The sequence below is a fragment of the Polyodon spathula genome, chromosome 7 (genome assembly GCF_017654505.1).
Source record: "Polyodon spathula isolate WHYD16114869_AA chromosome 7, ASM1765450v1, whole genome shotgun sequence".
NCBI lineage: Eukaryota > Metazoa > Chordata > Actinopteri > Acipenseriformes > Polyodontidae > Polyodon > Polyodon spathula.
Genome location: NC_054540.1, coordinates 3,566,729 through 3,583,222, shown reverse-complemented (window position 1 = coordinate 3,583,222; position 16,494 = coordinate 3,566,729). Strand labels below are relative to the sequence as shown.

Genomic DNA, 16,494 nt, shown 5'->3' with positions numbered 1-16,494 from the left:
GAATCTGAACATCTTCAACCAGGTATGCTGTTGTTGTGTGTGAAACAGTAAAAAAATACATTCATGAGAACAAAGACGCGCTCACATTGAGTCTTCATCCCACTATCCTTCTGCAGATGCTGCCATTGCATCCTGTAGCTTTCCTCTGCTTCCTCAAACTGCAGTCAGTTTAACTACTGTCTAGTATTCCTCTCACTGTTAAAACACTTGTTCAGCAAATATCCCAGACTCCACATGGCAGATGTGCTTATATTCTATGAATCACGTGAAGAATAAAGTCTAATTCAGCCCTGTAAGCGATACCTGTGTTAATAAAAAGGCCTCGAAACTGTACAGCGTTTTGCGTTTGGTGTGACACAGATCATACATTTTCCAACATTGCATCTCGTATCTTTAGAGATCTGAAACGCATGAGTGTGTCATATTGATTAGTGAGTTACACTAGTTAATAACTGTATGCAGCTTCATCTGGGTTTTTATCTATTTATTTATTTTTTTTAGAATCTCCAATTATTTTTACCCCCGATTTTCTCCCAATTTGGAATGCCCAATTATTATTATTATTATTATTATTATTATTCTCCTTCACCGCAGTGATTCCCCACACAGCTCAGGGACCAGAGGCTCAGTGGATGTCCTTCGATCCCACAAGCTAATTGGCATCTTTTTACACCGAGAAACTTAAGAGCAGATGTCCGCAGGCTACCAGCCTCTGGAGAACAAAGACCAGCCCAGCAAATCTCCACCCCCAAGCTCACTTGGCCTATGGGGTCATTGCAGAATGGTTAGGCGAAACAGTCTAAGCCTGATCCCAACTCCCCAACACAGGGAGCACCAAAGCCAATACAGTTCCCCCACAGAAACCCCAGTGAGGACCAGCTGCCTCACAAAACCAGGATTGGAACCTGTGATCTCTGGTTGTACGACTCACACTGCACACCACGAGGCAATGCTTTTACAAGGTGAGCCATTTGGGGACCCCCTTCATTTGGGTTCTTAAAATTAGGGTCTTGAGTCAGATTAGATATTTATTTAGTTTAGGATTAGCAAGGCGCTCTGTGCTAGGCTAGGCAATAGTGTTACACTAAGCAACTATTTTGTAGAGCACATTATTCACCAAATATTAGTACAATCCAGGCGCCTCCGTACTCAGTATTAATGATATGGAATTAGAGATATTTACTCTCAATAAGTGGGATGCAGGAAGAATGACTACTTCATATCCTTAAAACAGACTGCAATATAAAAGCCCCCTCATTGCATACTCAGTATTAATGATATGGAATTAGAGATGTTTACTCTCATGAAGTGAGATGCGGGAAGGATTTCTATTTTTGGTTCTTAATGCAGATCCTGCAGGAAAGCCCTCTGCCTCAAGACGTTTCACAGATATAGAATGACACTATTAGCAAAGTTAGAAAAAAAAACTTTGCTCTTTACGATATTACAATAAAAAAAAAAAATGTTCTTGATGGATGTGTAGTGTCCCGTCCGATATGAAGCAGCTCAGTAAGCATGGCATGAATTGTCATGGTGCTGGATTTAATAGGCAGGATTGATGTCATGACCCTAACCTCCATTTCCCCCCCCGTGCCCCAGAAATAAGTATTCTAAACATATCTGTCTTAAACACTACCTCAGAGTTGTAACATCTTGAGAATAAACAAAATGTTAATAGTTGGCTTTTTTCCTATGCGTTTGGTGAATAAATGAGTGTCCAAAGACCACAACACCACTAACCTGAAACTTCAAGTTTGTGTCAAGCTTGTTTGCGATGTGCTTCGCTCCATAGCAATGTGGATTCAGAGATAGAATAACATTGTGATCAAGCTTTATATTACCCAAGCAATAACCAATAGGAGTTAAACAGTAATTAATACAGTAATGACCTGGTTCCTGAGTAATAGATGTTTAAGCCAGGTCTGGGATAATAAACTGAATGAATAGATAACCTTGATTATGTGCTAGTTTAAGAATCCATTTCTAAAATGTCTTGTCATGTTATTACATGTTTTGATGACGTAATAACATGTGAAGAACACATTACTAGAGTAAAGCTTTGTGTCATAAAGCAAGGACATGGTTTCCTTTAAAATGCCTCAGTTAGATGTTCTTATAACCATGTATTGCTTTGGTCTGTTATGCAGTAATTATCAATGTTAATATGAATTTCTAACATCCTTTATAACACATTTATCAATACACTGCTGCATATTTACTGCTAATGGTTTAGTAACTATTATAATAATTGGTGATCATTAAAGCCTTTAAAGTTACTCCTGGGAATTCAATGAAACTCTGCAGTTTCTTTTCATAACTATCAACTACTGAAGCACTCGAACGCATGGCTTCTGGTTTCTGTGTCGTGTTCACGTTTTTAAATCTGCCTATGAGAGCCCTGATGGTTTGTTACAGTTGTGTATGTTCTGTCTGTCTCAGCACCCCCTGCTGGAGGTGGATCTGACTGCAGGGATACCGTCGCGGTTGGAATATCTCCAGTGGACTTGGAACACTCAGGAGAGCAGGATTCTCATTGGACGAGGTCTGGGGGAGAAATAAAAAAAAAAACCATCACATAAGAAACATTGTCATTACAAACACTGAGCACTAACATCCCTCCATCTGTCACACAAACACTGAGCACTAACACTCATTCTCATCCCTGCAGCTCTGTCATTACAAACACTGAGCACTAACACACATTCTCATCCCTGCAGCGCTGTCATTACAAACACTGAGCACTAACACACATTCTCATCCCTGCAGCGCTGTCATTACAAACACTGAGCACTAACACACATTCTCATCCCTGCAGCGCTGTCATTACAAACACTGAGCACTAACACACATTCTCATCCCTGCAGCGCTGTCATTACAAACACTGAGCACTAACACACATTCTCATCCCTGCAGCGCTGTCATTACAAACACTGAGCACTAACACACATTCTCATCCCTGCAGCGCTGTCATTACAAACACTGAGCACTAACACACATTCTCATCCCTGCAGCGCTGTCATTACAAACACTGAGCACTAACACACATTCTCATCCCTGCAGCGCTGTCATTACAAACACTGAGCACTAACACACATTCTCATCCCTGCAGCGCTGTCATTACAAACACTGAGCACTAACACACATTCTCATCCCTGCAGCGCTGTCATTACAAACACTGAGCACTAACACACATTCTCATCCCTGCAGCGCTGTCATTACAAACACTGAGCACTAACACACATTCTCATCCCTGCAGCGCTGTCATTACAAACACTGAGCACTAACACACATTCTCATCCCTGCAGCACTAACACACATTCTCATCCCTGCAGCGCTGTCATTACAAACACTGAGCACTAACACACATTCTCATCCCTGCAGCGCTGTCATTACAAACACTGAGCACTAACACACATTCTCATCCCTGCAGCGCTGTCATTACAAACACTGAGAGCACTAACACACATTCTCATCCCTCCAGCGCTGTCATTACAAACACTGAGCACTAACACACATTCTCATCCCTGCAGCGCTGTCATTACAAACACTGAGCACTAACACACATTCTCATCCCTGCAGCGCTGTCATTACAAACACTGAGCACTAACACACATTCTCATCCCTGCAGCGCTGTCATTACAAACACTGAGCACTAACACACATTCTCATCCCTGCAGCGCTGTCATTACAAACACTGAGCACTAACACACATTCTCATCCCTGCAGCGCTGTCATTACAAACACTGAGCACTAACACACATTCTCATCCCTGCAGCGCTGTCATTACAAACACTGAGCACTAACACACATTCTCATCCCTGCAGCGCTGTCATTACAAACACTGAGCACTAACACACATTCTCATCCCTCATGCACTAACACACATTCTCATCCCTGCAGCGCTGTCATTACAAACACTGAGCACTAGCGCTGTCATTACAAACACTGAGCACTAACACACATTCTCATCCCTGCAGCGCTGTCATTACAAACACTGAGCACTAACACACATTCTCATCCCTCCAGCGCTGTCATTACAAACACTGAGCACTAACACACATTCTCATCCCTGCAGCGCTGTCATTACAAACACTGAGCACTAACACACATTCTCATCCCTCCAGCGCTGTCATTACAAACACTGAGCACTAACACACATTCTCATCCCTGCAGCGCTGTCATTACAAACACTGAGCACTAACACACATTCTCATCCCTGCAGCGCTGTCATTACAAACACTGAGCACTAACACACATTCTCATCCCTGCAGCGCTGTCATTACAAACACTGAGCACTAACACACATTCTCATCCCTGCAGCGCTGTCATTACAAACACTGAGCACTAACACACATTCTCATCCCTGCAGCGCTGTCATTACAAACACTGAGCACTAACACACATTCTCATCCCTGCAGCGCAAACACTGAGCACTAACACACATTCTCATCCCTGCAGCGCTGTCATTACAAACACTGAGCACTAACACACATTCTCATCCCTCCAGCGCTGTCATTACAAACACTGAGCACTAACACACATTCTCATCCCTCCAGCGCTGTCATTACAAACACATGAGCGCTGTCATTACAAACACTAGCACTAACACACATTCTCATCCCTGCAGCGCTGTCATTACAAACACTGAGCACTAACACACATTCTCATCCCTCCAGCGCTGTCATTACAAACACTGAGCACTAACACACATTCTCATCCCTGCATTACAAACACTGAGCACTAACACACATTCTCATCCCTGCAGCGTGTCATTACAAACACTGAGCACTAACACACATTCTCATCCCTGCAGCGCTGTCATTACAAACACTGAGCACTAACACACATTCTCATCCCTGCAGCGCTGTCATTACAAACACTGAGCACTAACACACATTCTCATCCCTGCAGCGCTGTCATTACAAACACTGAGCACTAACACACATTCTCATCCCTCCAGCGCTGTCATTACAAACACTGAGCACTAACACACATTCTCATCCCTGCAGCGCTGTCATTACAAACACTGAGCACTAACACACATTCTCATCCCTGCAGCGCTGTCATTACAAACACTGAGCACTAACACACATTCTCATCCCTGCAGCGCTGTCATAAACACTGAGCACTAACACACATTCTCATCCCTTTGTCATTACAAACACTGAGCACTAACACACATTCTCATCCCTGCAGCGCTGTCATTACAAACACTGAGCACTAACACACATTCTCATCCCTCCAGCGCTGTCATTACAAACACTGAGCACTAACACACATTCTCATCCCTTAGTGTCATTACAAACACTGAGCACTAACACACATTCTCATCCCTGCAGCGCTGTCATTACAAACACTGAGCACTAACACACATTCTCATCCCTGCAGCGCTGTCATTACAAACACATGGTGCTAGTCATACCTTTTCATGTTGAGTACTTCTGTTTATTCTTTATTGTCTTCTAGTCTTTAGGGTGAAAAAAGAAATGCAATTCAAGCAAACTGGTTTGCATGTGTATCAAAGGTGATGTTGTACTGTTGTAATTCCTTGTCTGCAGTGAATGCAAATGCACTTTGCAGTAACACTTAACACTAAGTGTCTCTAATTTAAATAGTAGTTACTTAGTAAATGCATGTGCACTTACACAGTTATAATGTTATTATGTATAGTTCCAATGCACTTAATGTTGCATAATGTAACCCAAATCCTAACCTTAACCCTAAATCTAACCCTTTTCTGATACAATTGTGTACTTGCATATATCGTGCATATAAGTGCAATGTAACTGTGCATAATAACAGTGTATTTATGCGTAGGCACACATATATTTACTTTACTGCTGTTTTACTTTCCAGGCGAAGCAGCTACCAGGCTATTTAAGATCACAAGTTCACAACGGATTGCTTGAAGTGGTTTAAAGGTTCACAGTTGGTTCAGCAGCAGGGTATTATAGAGCTCTTTCATGCTTTGAAAGTGCTGTGCTGTAATAATAATCCCTGTATAGATATTTACATGCACTTGTCGGTATCGTCAATATAGCACAAGAAAGTGAACTGCAAGGTGAAGAAGCTTGCGGTGTTCATCTCCATAGACAGCGGTCCACATGCTTTGCTCTGATAGCTCTGCACTTCATTTGATCTCCAGGTGGGTTTCACCAGTGGTGGCTGGTGGACAAAATTGTTGGGTGTTCACACTTCAGATGCAGGTGAAGGGGTGGGGTCTAGAGGGGTGTGGTCCAGGGGGCCAACCTCAGTGGAAGCACTGTCCAGTGCAGGGTCGCTGGAACTAGGGGTGCTGGGGGGTGCAGCAGCATATACAGGGGTTACTGTTTTATGGCTTTCAGCACCCCCACTTTAAAAATTGTTCCAGCACCTCTGGTCTTGTTGGAAGCGACAAAAAAAGTTTGCTCTGCAATGTCTTAGTTTGCTCTGCTGTGTTTTAGTTTGCTCTGCTGTGTTTTAGTTTGCTGTCCTATGTTTTAGTTTGCTCTGCAATGTCTTAGTTTGCTCTGCTGTGTTTTAGTTTGCTCTGCTGTGTTTTAGTTTGCTGTCCTATGTTTTAGTTTGCTCTGCAATGTCTTAGTTTGCTCTGCTGTGTTTTAGTTTGCTCTGCTGTGTGTTAGTTTGCTCTGCTGTGTATTAGTTTGCTCTGCAATGTTTTAGTTTGCTCTGCAATGTCTTAGTTTGCTCTGCTGTGTTTTAGTTTGCTCTGCAATGTTTTAGTTTGCTCTGCAATGTCTTAGTTTGCTCTGCTGTGTTTTAGTTTGCTCTGCTGTGTGTTAGTTTGCTCTGCTGTGTATTAGTTTGCTCTGCTGTATGTTAGTTTGCTAAAACACTGCAAATTCAAAGACCAAGAACAGGAAAAAATAAGACCTTAAATGGAAGTTATAATTAAGGCCAAAGGAAAAAAAAAAAACAAAACACTGTAAATAACAGTGAAGCAGATTTTTTAAATTTATTTTCATGAACCAGCAGATAATTTATATACACCTAAAAGACTGATCAGCTACAAAACAAAAAGCCTGACGCAGCTATCAACAAGATTAAAAAATAACAACATTAAATATGATTTAAATAATATTAAAATAATACAAATATACTGTATGATATATTTAATAACCGATTACCCCAAACGGGCAGTAGTGGTCGGTAAATTAACAAAAAAATATAAAAGAAAAATTGCCGAATACAGCAAGATATTACTGAGCTTAAGTTAAAGCACTGCTGAAGTTGAACAAATAAGAGAAATATCATTAATGTAAAGCTAGATGAAGCAAGACAAAATTTTACTTGTGAATTTTATTATAATATCTATAATATCTAAACAGCTAAATAACTGAGAAGAGCCGAAGTCACGCTGCTCATATTTACAGCCTTTGAGTTCTTGGCACATGTGCGCTGATCACCTGATCACCGTGTTCACTAACCGGCTGCGCGCCATCCTGACATTTGTAAGCCATTTTTAAGTCAATCATAGCTAGTCCTGGCTGGCGGCTGGCTGCTACTGCGCGTGTGCACGGTGGATTTGGGTGCATTTCTGAGTGAATATTGCCTGGCTTCAGCACATTAAACAGATGGGACGAACAGCATTGTTGATGTGCCAGTGTCATGAAATGAAACCCACATCACCCAGATGAAAAGCACAATTCATTAATAAGAGACTGGGGGTTCGGCGAGCAAGCGCACACTGATAACCGACCGCCCCTGGATTTTACGACACCCTGCTCATTAGGAATTCCCTTTAACACATGGCTTGCATTGTTAAGCCTCCTCATTACCCCCCCCCCCCCCCCTGCTGAGCTGGGAGCTCCCAGCCCAGAGCAGGATCTCCCTGCTCCTGGTCCTCAGCTCAGCCCCCTTGCCTGTGGGGTTAAATGCTAGGCAAAGACTTCAATTATAAAAAAGAAAAGAAGAAACAAACACAAAAACAAGGTTGCTGAGTGGTATGCAGTAATACTACTGGGAAATTAAACGAAGCAGGCCTATTATTTTTACCTATTATTTACAGTTGAACTGCGTTTTACACAACTCCATTACACCGCAGCGCAGGGACCGCAGCGCAGGAACCACAGTAAGGACAGCACTGATCAGCACACCTTCCATAGCAGAGCTGCCGCTGGGTTATTGTTTATTATCATTTTAAAAGATGAGCGGCTATATTCACGAAACGTCAGCTCTGATTGTGATCCCTAGAAACCTAAAATAAGAGTCACTTAAAGACGTTCTATTTGTTTGTGCTGTGCATGTGTTGTTTTTTAATATCTGGCTGTAACCTACCTGTCCCACTTGACTTGGCTTGGCTGGCAGCTACTGTGGCAGGGTCCGCTGGCAGCCCCACATATACCCCGCCGTAATTCCTTCAGCAAGCGAACCGACAACAAAATGTAAAGAATTACATTCACATTATCACTACGTTACTGTACTGAGCATCACTGTTTTGTCAGGATTTGTTGAAATCACATAGCAAAATAACAAGGGGACACACCAGCCTTGTAAATCGCACCCACTTCCCAAGGGGGTGGCTACAGAAATGAGCATTGCTAATGAAAATGTGGTCCGACTAAGTCAACCCCAAATTATCTAGGTAGCAGTGACTGTCCTGGAAGCAGTACCAGTGGTATACCATTGAAAATTCTGGCAGGAAACAACAGCCTGTGAAAAGTTTCATGCCACTAACCTTTTTTTTTCATCATCTGACATGGACTCTTCTGTCCTGTAATGTGCAAAGATGTTACATGTTAACAAATGCAGTACCTGTTGTCTAGAAAAAAAACTGGCTTTAAATATCAAACTCGAGCTGGGAGTATCATGAAAAGAGGGTCATACAGACGGACATACCTCCGCATTCAAGGGAGCCCACTGTATAGAAATAACTTCATAACGTAACAAGACGCTAAAAAGACTGCTGTTCAATGCAGAGGAATACAACACTGCACTTGTATTATTTTATAAAGTATTGCACTTGTATTATTTTATAAAGTATTGCACTTGGATTCTTTTATAAAGTACTGCACTTGTATTATTTTATAAAGTATTGCACTTGTATTATTTTATAAAGTACTGCACTTGGATTATTTTATAAAGTACTGCACTTGGATTATTTTATAAAGTACTGCACTTGAATTATTTTCTCAGTGCATGTCTTGTTTCAGTTTATAATGCATTGAACACAGACAGCTAACACAGGACAAAGACTTGAGCTCATGCTTCAGACACTAACACAGGCACCCTCTTACTCACATGACATTGAAAACATAAAATTCATATTTTATACAAAACAGGTGTTTCATGCAATCATAATTTATCCAAATCAATTTTATAAGTGACATGAACAATTCAGTTGAGTTGGCAGTGCCCTAGCACATTATTCCAGATATTCTTTGATTGCACCCCCTAATTAGTTGTAGAGAATTATGTTTAATCAGCATTCTCTTCTGTGTTAAGACAGGCACTGTTGTTACTCTGCATTTTTCATGAAATTGACATCATCTTGAGATATCATCATAAATCAAAAAATGATTTACCTTTCTTCCCTGTCCGCAAGCAGGAATGCAAAGCAAAAGAAAACACAAGGCAAGCATTAACAGAATATATTCAAATTGCACATCGTGTCCAGGGCCTTGGTTGCAGTTTCTCGTTTTGGTTCCACAGAAATGCCTCTAAAGAGGTACCTTTGAAGCTGCCTTTCTAAAGCACTTGTGTTGGTTTTTTTTGCGGAACTTGATTTCTCCTCACCCACACACTGGGTCCGTGTCTGTGTGGGGAGAGATGGAGTAGGTGGAGGTTATCCCCCCGTACCGACAACACAACACTCTTCATTACCTGATAGAACTAATAGCTGGACTGGCTGCCTGTCAGAGGAGGGTAGAAGAGCAGGCTGGGGCAGGGGGGAGCTCCTGTAGAGGGCCCATTATGCTACCGAGCTCTTAAAGCATTTGTACTGTTGCTAACAAAGTAATTCCATGGAACTAACCTGCTAGTCTCACATGTACAGTGTTGAAACACATTTGATATCGTGACCATGCATTATTATTTAAAAACATGGTATCTGGTACTACACAGGGTTAAATAAATCTGTGTTTGCAAGCCATGCTTTCAGATGGTGTTGCACTTCCTTTTTATAATACAATAAAATAATGCATATGCCTTTAATTGTTTGTGTAATGAAAAACATTCATGTTAAAATAAATAGAAAAGAATTTACTAAACATGTGGTTTACTTCACAGGACAACAATCTGGAACAAATGGCTGTCAGAATATATTATGAGGAAAGAGCAGCAGGCTGTGCATAATGTTATTAGTTGACTAAAGCAAGGACATTGCGCAGGCTGTGTAAACGAGTTTCTGTTCTGTTAGAAGCTTAGTAATACTACCCTCAAACAACAGGAAACAATGAGAGGGTAAAACAAACAATGTGCAGGTCAAACAAACACATATCTAACAATGTGCAGGTCAAACAAACACATATCTAAACAATGTGCAGGTCAAACAAACACATCCAACAATATGCAGGTCAAACAAACACACATCAGGTCAAACAAACACACATCTAAAAATGTGAGGGTCAAACAAACACACATCTAACAATGTGCAGGTCAAACAAACACAAATCTAACAATGTACAGGTCAAACAGACACATCTAACAATGTGCAGGTCAAACAAACACACATCAAACAATGTGAGGGTCAAACAAACACACATCTAACAATGTGCAGGTCAAACAAACACACATCTAACAATGTGCAGGTCAAACAAACACACATCTAACAATGTGCAGGTCAAACAAACACACATCTAACAATCTAACAATGTGCAGGTCAAACAAACACACATCTAACAATGTGCAGGTCAAACAAACACACATCTAACAATGTGCAGGTCAAACAAACACACATCTAACAATGTGCAGGTCAAACAAACACATCTAACAATGTGCAGGTCAAACAAACACACATCTAACAATGTGCAGGTCAAACAAACACACATCTAACAATGTGCAGGTCAAACAAACACACATCTAACAATGTGCAGGTCAAACAAACACACATCTAAAACAAACACACATCTAACAATGTGCAGGTCAAACACACATCTAACAATGTGCAGGTCAACACACATCTAACAATGTGCAGGTCAAACAAACACATCTAACAATGTGCAGGTCAAACAAACACATCTAACAATGTGCAGGTCAAACAAACACACATCTAACAATGTGCAGGTCAAACAAACACATCTAACAATGTGCAGGTCAAACACACACATCTAACAATGTGCAGGTCAAACAGTACACAGACACATCTAACAATGTGCAGGTCAAACAGACACATCTAACAATGTGCAGTTCAAACAAACACACATCTAACAATGTGCAGGTCAAACAGACACATCTAACAATGTGCAGGTCAAACAGACACATCTAACATGCATAAGTGCTACTACAGTGAGATGAATTCATATGGACACCATTCGCCTCAAGGAATGATTCCACCACTGAGTTTACATGAAGAGCTGAACACAGTATTGCTGAGTTTACATGAAGAGCTGAACACAGCATTGCTCACACGGTCACACAATACTCATATGTTTCCAATGCAGACTGGTTATAGTGGTACAGCACTAGCATTCTAAAACCATGGTAAAACACACTGGATAGAGCGCACTGTATAGGCATTGGAAAAGGGACTGTGCAGATTTACCAAGGCAAGCATTATTAATGGCAGCTTCTCATATGCAATGCAATGTTACAACTCACAGCACATCAGTGGAGACCCTGGGTACTTACTCCTCGTTCGCAGCTCCAGCGGGACCTGGAATTAAAAGAAACAAGAGTTTGAGAGGGACAGTAATGCTGGAGTATGTGAAGTCCCCTGAGGTGCAGGGAAGCAGAGTTTGAGAGGGACAGTAATGCTGGAGTATGTGAAGTCCCCTGAGGTGCAGGGAAGCAGAGTTTGAGAGGGACAGTAATGCTGGAGTATGTGAAGTCCCCTGAGGTGCAGGGAAGCAGAGTTTGAGAGGGACAGTAATGCTGGAGTATGTGAAGTCCCCTGAGGTGCAGGGAAGCAGAGTTTGAGAGGGACAGTAATGCTGGAGTATGTGAAGTCCCCTGAGGTGCAGGGAAGCAGAGTTTGAGAGGGACAGTAATGCTGGAGTATGTGAAGTCCCCTGAGGTGCAGGGAAGCAGAGTTTGAGAGGGACAGTAATGCTGGAGTATGTGAAGTCCCCTGAGGTGCAGGGAAGCAGAGTTTGAGAGGGACAGTAATGCTGGAGTATGTGAAGTCCCCTGAGGTGCAGGGAAGCAGAGTTTGAGAGGGACAGTAATGCTGGAGTATGTGAAGTCCCCTGAGGTGCAGGGAAGCAGAGTTTGAGAGGGACAGTAATGCTGGAGTATGTGAAGTCCCCTGAGGTGCAGGGAAGCAGAGTTTGAGAGGGACAGTAATGCTGGAGTATGTGAAGTCCCCTGAGGTGCAGAGAAGCAGAGTTTGAGAGGGACAGTAATGCTGGAGTATGTGAAGTCCCCTGAGGTGCAGAGAAGCAGAAAATCCTCCAGGGCTGTGAGGTCAAACACAGCCCAGAAACAGCTCCACAATGTTCCCTTCATTTTCCTAAGATGTGGTTGTGTACTGTAAAGGGTCATTTTAAAATCCATAAACCCATTCTCTTACCTCTCATTAGCACAAGGAACCTTATCACTGCTTCCCTTTAAAAGATTTTGATCATTCTGATCATTCTTTGCTTGTTTCATTTTATGTAGATATGTATTGTCTGTTCCTTTATTGTACTGAAGGTCAGATGGTCTGATTGCTGCTGGACCATTGATCAGGGAGCTCAGGCAGTGATTTGGTACCCAGAAGCATCATCCAGTTTATGCTAAGTGTATATCTCCAATTCAATTATAACAAACAACAATCAAAGAACCAAACTAATTTAATATACTGTACAGTGACTCCCCATAGTGCTGTCTGATTCAATACACTGTACAGTGACTCCCCACAGTGCTGTCTGATATAATATACTGTACAGTGACTCCCCACAGTGCTGTCTGATTCAATACACTGTACAGTGACTCCCCACAGTGCTGTTTGATTCAATACACTGTACAGTGACTCCCCACAGTCTGACTGATCCAATACACTGTACAGTCACTCCCCACAGTGCTGTCTGATTCAATACACTGTACAGTGACTCCCCACAGTGCTGTCTGATTCAATACACTGTACAGTGACTCCCCACAGTGCTGTCTGATTCAATACACTGTACAGTGACTCCCCACAGTGCTGTCTGATTCAATATACTGTACAGTGACTCCCCACAGTCTGACTGATTCAATACACTGTACAGTGACTCCCCACATGCTGTCTGATTCAATACACTGTACAGTGACTCCCCACAGTGCTGTCTGATACAATATACTGTACAGTCACTCCCCACAGTGCTGTCTGATTCAATACACTGTACAGTGACTCCCCACAGTGCTGTCTGATTCAATACACTGTAGAGTGACTCCCCACAGTCCTGTCTGATTCAATACACTGTACAGTGACTCACCACAGTGCTGTCTGATTCAATACACTGTACAGTGACTCCCCACAGTGCTGTCTGATTCAATATACTGTACAGTGACTCCCCACAGTGCTGTCTGATTCAATACACTGTAGAGTGACTCCCCACAGTCTGACTGATTCAATATACCTTAATAACATGGTAGTTAGCCTTGTAGGCAACATCTTGTTACCTGATGTAATCACACACATGTTGTAAGTCGTTGTCATGTAAGAGCAGGAATGTCAGTAGTTACCCGGTTGTTACCATGGTAGCACAAGGTTATGCACGCCGTTTCTAAACATATTACCTAATTATTAACAATGAAATGTTAGTCAGATCAATTTTACATTTAATTGACTAAAAGAATGAGATCACTAAAGTATGTCTGAGTCTTGAATGTGGACAGTATTGGTAAATAAATTAGGTATCAATTCAAACTCTTAAGCTGGTGTCTCATCTAAGTTTTCTGTAGGCACAGGTTTCACTTTGATTTATAGGATGAAAGCCCTTCCGGTTTTTTATCTCCCTGTCTACTGTCTCGGATAAAATCTCAGATACATCTTTGAAATCCCCCCTGAAACGACTAATTGAACTAATCTCAATGTGAATCAACACAGACCCGGCACGCTGAGAGAGTCGGCTAATCTGACCGCTAAACTGGTTCCTTTGTATCGTTAACTTCTTGCAGACGGCTTCTGTTAGAATATCTCACTGCGCTAATGCTTTATGTTGAGTGGCATGAATACATATTTAATTACGATACAATTCACCATGTGCTGAGGTTTAGTTGCATGTTGATAAACAGTCAAGCTATCATCAGACTGAAATTGGAGCTCATATTTCATATGAACGTTGACTATGTTCTTACTACTTATTAAAAGTTAACTGAAAAGGTGATGAAGTAAAGAGTGATTTTCACAGCCCAAGGCAGCGCACAGGAAGCTGCTCATTGCCGGAAACATCATGATTAAATAAAAGTGACTCCCCACAGTGACTCCCCACAGCAGAGCAGCTATTACTGAATGAGAGCTGCAGTGTCTGAGGACGCTAACAAAGGATTGAAAGCTCTCTGGGGCACTCAAGCTGGTCTCTAATGACACCTGACTAGTTTTTGTTTTTAATTTCCAACACAGATCAGTGTAATGATGTATTGTGCAGCTGTTCCTTTGCACTGACTCATCACCGAAGGGAAGAATCTAACTGAGAAGCGAGCCCCTCGGAGACAGTGCCCAGGTACCCAGGTGCCCCAGTGTCACATTAAGGCCTCATCAGTGACAGGTGGCGTGAGGACGCTTGTGTGGTTCAGGCTGATCTCAGCGCTCTGGTCTGAAGCATGCAGTGGATTCTTCTCTCCGATGGGTTCTATTTATTAATTACGGTCGCTGCTCAACATCAGGAGGGCAGCGTGTGGAGAGCACTGCGGCAGCCAGGTGGCACAGACAGCAGGTTAAACCGCTGCTGTTCTTTGTTCATTTAGCCTAAAACAGAGCATTACTGACTTCATAATCTACTGTATGATTCAGTTAAGGTGATATGCATCACTGCTAATGTACTGCTGTTGCGGGAGCCATAGTTGAGAGACTGCACTCTTTGTGTTCAGCATCAGAGGGGCGATGCAGGTGCAAGCCATGTGCTCATATCATCTTAAAACTGGTTGTGTGATATTAAGGGACAAGATAGCACTGTCTAATTCATTAGGAAGGTGGTTGATAAAGAAAACACACACAATAATTCTTTGCCCTCAAGGGAGAGCACTTCTGTGCACTCAGTCTGTCTAGTTTGTTGGTTATGTTGGTTATGAAAAGGATCACTAAACGCATTCCCTTTAAACAATGCTGTTTAAAACACGGCACACCCTGGCAATACTCCGCGCTGTTAGCGAATAAGGGCAGCACATGATTGGCCTGCAGCTGGATCATGAGAAAGGCACTGGGAATTAAAAAACGCAAAGTGGACGATAAATTTTAAAATGGGTGGAAACACATGACCTCGTCTGCAAATTGTGTGTGTGTGTGTGTGTTTGGGAGAGAGAGAGTGTATGTGTGTGTGTGCGTGTGTAAGAGAGATAGACAGTGTGTGTGTGTGTGTGTGTGTGTGTGTGTGTGAGAGAGAGTGTGTGTCTGTGTTTGTATGTGTGTATGTATGTATGTGTGTATGTATGTATGCAGTTATATGTTTTTTTTCTAGAAGGTCAGGCATGGTTGTGGGGGCCCCTTCACTCACTTCATGAGGATACAGGGAACGAACAAACCACATCACCCAAAAGCATGCTGAAATGAAAAGGACACTTACCCCCACTAGAGGTGGTGGTGGCTGTTGAGTTTCCGCAGCCCATCTGGTGTGCACCTGTCAGTCAGAGAATGAGATTTAGATTCCAGATCGAGGAAGAGTGAGGGACGGAGGGTTAGGATCCCAGACTGATCCCTCTATTTTATAGTCTCTCTGTGTCTCTGCTTCTCTGGTATGGAAGGGTGAGTGCAGCTATGGAGGAGAGAGTGTGAGCGACTGAAAAGGATGATGAGGGCAGACCATCCTTCTCTCCACCCCGGGAGAGTTGCCTAGGTAACGGGACTCAGCCAATGGCGTGTGGCTGCTGCAGCAAGGACCCAGAGAGCCAGTGGCTATTGTACCGAGCGGGAGTTTGAATTCCTCCTCAGATTTAAATGCACACTCAAATGCACAAGAATGAATGCACAGATGCACACAGAACACAAACACAGAGACCCAGAAGCAAACAATCACATCATGCGTTTCTGACATGCCTGAAAAACACAGACAAACTTAAAAAGGCACAGAGTGTTTACATTGCAGTGACCACACACTCAGCCACAGGTATCGGCACACAGAGGAGCTGATTCAATTACCCTTAACTGGAGGAAAAAAGAAAAGACAGCCTACATTAATGCAATTAACACAGCCAATGTAGAGCAATATGTATTCATCTAGA

At 42.4% G+C, this 16,494-nt stretch overlaps 1 long non-coding RNA gene across 1 annotated transcript; it reads right to left on the bottom strand.

Moving 5' to 3' along the window:
- Window positions 1-912: 912 nt before the first annotated feature.
- Window positions 913-16,017, bottom strand: LOC121319040. The gene is made up of 7 exons (XR_005950642.1): window positions 15,840-16,017; window positions 11,788-11,812; window positions 9,525-9,533; window positions 8,678-8,713; window positions 8,278-8,357; window positions 5,423-5,467; window positions 913-2,544 (listed from the first exon to the last, which is right to left on the bottom strand). It is a non-coding gene; the product is annotated as an uncharacterized LOC121319040 (long non-coding RNA).
- Window positions 16,018-16,494: the final 477 nt, after the last annotated feature.